Source organism: Palaemon carinicauda, chromosome 19 (assembly GCF_036898095.1).
Source record: "Palaemon carinicauda isolate YSFRI2023 chromosome 19, ASM3689809v2, whole genome shotgun sequence".
Classification (NCBI taxonomy): Eukaryota; Metazoa; Arthropoda; class Malacostraca; order Decapoda; family Palaemonidae; genus Palaemon; species Palaemon carinicauda.
The window spans coordinates 39,250,015-39,255,014 of record NC_090743.1 but is presented as its reverse complement, the minus strand read 5'-3'; positions in this window follow the sequence as shown (position 1 = coordinate 39,255,014).

The following is a 5,000-nucleotide window of genomic DNA, read 5'->3' as shown; positions in this document are numbered from 1 at the left end:
TTTAAGGTTCACCTTTCCTATAATCATAAAGGGATTTACGACCCAATTTACGTCGCTGATAAGAGATGATGAGAGAAGATGAGAGGATTTCTTCCTGATAAAGAGAAAGATTAGACGGAGGAGATGTCTTTAAGTGCTCAATAACGGAGCCATTTTGGCGAGATGTGATTGAAGACAGAATTCAGAAAATTGCATAGTGAAATTTCGCATGAGAAATGCAGCTCGTTTGCGATCGGGCTTGCGTGCGCTCAAAGGTGAAGTAGGGCGAGTGCATTGTGTTTCACCTTGCCACTTAAAGGTAAATAAAGAGGAGTGTCTTGCCCTTGCGTGCACTCAGCGGAAAAGAAGGGTGTAAGCATTGCGCTTGCGTGCACCCAAAGGCCAAGAAGGATGAACGTCTTATGTTTGCGTGTACTTATAGGAAAAGAAGGGTGCACGCAAGGTCCTTTGAATATACTCGGAGGCCCTTGGGTGCACACATTATCCTTGTGTGCACTCAAGGGCAAAGAAGAGTGCGGGCAATGTGTTTACGTGCACTCAAGGGTAAAGAAGGCTGCACACATTATGCTTGAGTACGCCAAAAGGCAAAGAAGAATACTGGTAATGTAGCTGCGTACACTCAAGGGCAAAGAAGGGTGGCGGGCATTATGGTTGCGTGCATTCAAGGGCAAAGAAGGGTGCGTGCAATGTGGCTGCGTACACTCAAGGGCAAAGAAGGGTGCGGGCATTATGGTTGCGTGCATTCAAGGGCAAAGAAGGGTGCGTGCAAAGTGGCTGCGTACATTCAAGGGCAAAGAAGGGTGTGCGCATTGTCCTTGCGTACACCAATGGGCAAGGAAAGGTGCGGGCAATGTGCTTGCGTGCACTCAAGGGCAAAGAAGGCCCAGGCATTATGCTTGCGTACGCCAAAGGGCAAAGAAGTGTGCGGGCATTATGCTTGCGTACACTCAAGGGCAAAGAAGGGGCGCTGGCGATGTGCTTGTATACAGTTATATGCAAAAGAAGGGTGAGCGCATTGCGTGCGTGCGCCCAATGGACAGAGAGGTGCGCGCATTGATATTCCATTTTAATGAGTTCTCCCCAGGACATATAAAGAAGCAAACGACATTAATGCAGAAGTCACGTTCCTCTGTGCAATATTGCGCTCACGTAGGCAGTGCAGTGGATAATGTATCTAATGATGCAGAATTCTGAGAAGTTGGGATGATTATCTCTCTCTCTCTCTCTCATCTCTCTCTCTCTCTCTCTCCTCACTCTCTCTCTCTCTCTCTCTCTATGCATCGTTTCCTTACCATAAAGTATATATACATATATATATATATATATATATATACATATATATATACATATATATACATATCGAGGAATAAGTCAAGATTATGAAAGAGAGAGAGAGAGAGAGAGCCTTACCTTATTGCCTTATTTTTTGTTTGGGTTCCCCCAGGTCCCTCAGTGTGAGGCACCTCGTATATCCACCAGAGAGTTGCTAATACATCTTCCGGTGTATTTTGCATCTTCCAGTCTTGGATGGTCTGGGATGCATCTTAGGTATTTATCGAGCTTATTTTAAACGCATCTACGCTCACTCCTGATATGTTTCTTAGATGAGCTGGCAGCACATTAAATAGTCGCTGCATTATCGATGCTGGTGCGTAGTGGATTAATGTCCTGTGCGCCTTTCTCAGTTTACCTGGAATGCTTTTTGGCACTATTAATCTACCTCTGCTTGCTCTTTCTGATACTTTAAGCTCCATGATGTTTTCAGCAATTCCTTCTATTTGCTTCCATGCTTGTATTATCATGTAGCGTTCTCTTCTCCTTTCTAGACTGTATAGTTTTAAAATTGCAGGTCTTCCCAGTAATCAAGGTCCTTAACTTCTTCTATTCTAGCAGTATAGGACCTTTGTACACTCTCTATTTGCGCAATATCCTTTGGTAGTGTGGGTACCATATCACATTGCAGTACTCGAGTGTACTACGCACATAAGTTTTGTAAAGCATAATCATGTGTTCAGCTTTTCTTGTTTTAAAGTGTCTGAATAACATTCCCATTTTTGCTTTACATTTAGCCAACAGTGTTGCTATTTGGTCGTTGCATAACATATTCCTATTTAAAATTACACCAAGGTCTTTAATTGCTTCCTTGTTTGTGATTGTCTCATTATTAGGTCCTTGTATGCATACACCATTCCTTCTCTGTTTCCATAATTTATTGATTCGAATTTATCGGAGTTAAATACCATCCTATTTATCTCCGCCCATTCATATATTTTGTTTAGATCTCTTTGTAGTGAGTTCCTATCTTCATCACAAGTAATTTCTCTACTTATTCTTGTGTCATCGGCGAAACTTCTCACTACGGAGTTTTTCAACATCACAGTCTATGTCTGAGATCATAATAACAAATAGCAGTGCAGCTAATACCGTACCTTGGGGCACACCAGATATTACCTGGGCTTCATCTGATTTCTCGTCATTTGCAACCACTATCTGTTTTCTGTTTTGCAGGAGAGAGAGAGAGAGGAGAGAGAGAGAAAGAGTATTATGACCCAATAGGTAAATTTATAAAGCATATATTTTCGGAAGCATATAATCGATTTATCTGCGAAAATGAACTAGAAAAAATTATTTCAAAATTTCATTTTATTTACTAAATATTTATCCGTATTCTTCAAGTTATTCCTTTTCACGAGACATTTTATTTCACTGACCTAATTCATCAGAAACTGATTGTCGTAAATAAGGTCAACTTATCAGCAATCATAACTAACATTATATATATATATATATATATACATATATATATAAACACATACACATATATATATATATATATACATATATATATATATATATATATATTCAAAATACTCTCATACAAATTGATATTGTTCCAATAATATGACCAAGTAATGGTTTAAATGTCTTGGTTCTTAATGCAGATTGTGTCATTCCTGAAAATATTAATAGCTAAACAGTCTTGAATTTTTTATTTATTTTTTTTTTTTTTTGTGTGAATGGAAATATTCCATCGAACGTATTACCAGTTAGTAGCCCCTACCCAAATGACACCCCGTACCCCAAACCAGCGTCCCATACCCAATACCCAGTATATAAAAAAATACTTGAATATTATTATTATTCAAGACACGTAAGAATCAACACTATTTTGATATTGAGTCTAGATAAAAATTTGATTTATTTAATGCTATTCCACATCTAACAAAATAATTTAGATGCTGAATTTATTATTATTATTATTATTATTATTATTATTATTATTATTATTATTATTATTATTATAAGCTAAGCTACAACCTTAGTTGCTAAAGCAAGGTGCTATAAACCCAAATCTTCAACTGGGAAAAATAGCCCAGTGAGGAAACGAAACAAGGAAATGAAAAACTAAAAGAGGAGTAATAAACAATCAAATTAAAATATAATAAAAAAAAAAAAACAGTAACAGCATTAAATTAGATCTTTCATATACGAACTATAAAAACTTAAAAAAAAAAAAAAACAGGAGGAAGGGACATTAGCCTAAATAGAACAGCGACCCCGATTGTACCCTCAAGCAAGAGAACTCTAACCCCAAGACAGGGGATGGCCATGGGTACAGACTCGAATCACAAAATCTAAAGCATTCTAGAAATATAAATTCTCCTCCTTCCCTCTTTCTAGATAGAAAGATCCTGACCAGCGTCGCATAAAAAAAGAAGAAAAAAAAAAAAAAACTTGTTTTGGGTGGTAACCGGGAGGGAGTACCCATAAGGGCAGATCCAGTGGGGCATCAATGTTGGGGAGGATTGAGGGAAGGGGGGGGGGGGGTGGAGGTACAAAACCCAAGGTGACCCCACAATCGTCTGTCCATGCTTACCTGAATATGAAGGACTCTTTTAACCCATCATTTTTCTGTTTTAGTTCTTTCTCCTACAAGTATCTGTATTTGCAATTGTTTCCTTGCAATATAATTGCATAATAATAACATATAATTACTCAGGAACGATGAGGTAATATGAAATAACAACGAGAAAAACAATAACTAAAAAGGGGTAAAAAAAAAATGAATTGATAACAACTGGTTTGAAGGAGCATGCAATGCTTGGTCCGGGGCACCGGTAGGGCCCTGGAGTGAGCGTTATATGCAACATGCCAAAGGCGCGTCTATGGCATCCCTGTTGAACGTAGCGAGCGCATATCAATTAAAATCCTATTGACTTTCTCTTAAATGAATTGTCCCCAAATAAAAGCATATGTATATAAATAACTTTGTAAAGTAATAAGCCCTTATACCACTGTAATATAGAGTTAACGAAAGGATAGAAGAACGCACTTATATACAGCCATTGGGTATCAATGTTTGTAGCATATTTTTCAACATTATAAAATTTTTCTTCAATATATGACATATTTCAAAGTTATGAAGAGTATCAATAATGCATGGATGGATTTTCAAAAGCAATATCATTTATCTTCACATACTTATTTTATAGTATTTCTAATGGTAGATTCGTATGTTTTTCATTTTAATCAACAATTTCGTAAAAAATTACATCGATATTTCATTTGCAATATAAGCACAAATCTCCAAGTGTACCGAAATAAACACCACACACAATTATATATATATATATATATATATATACATATATATATATATATATATATGTGTGTGTGGTGTGGGTGTGTGTGTGTGTGTTTTGTGTGTGTGTGTGTGTGAATGAATAAGAAATATACTGGAAGAGAAGATTTGCCGCCAAGAACGCCATTCATCGAAAAATCCGTGAAGCACCTTCGGCACGAACACTGCGTTATCATCTCCACTTGATTAATAATTTGGGGAGAGAGAGAGAGAGAGAGAGAGAGAGAGAGAGAGAGACATATATATATTATATATACATATATTATACACACACACACACACACATATATATATATATATATTATATAATAAAAGGATCATGAGATTTTTCGGATTCATCTTAGCGACAACTTCTGAT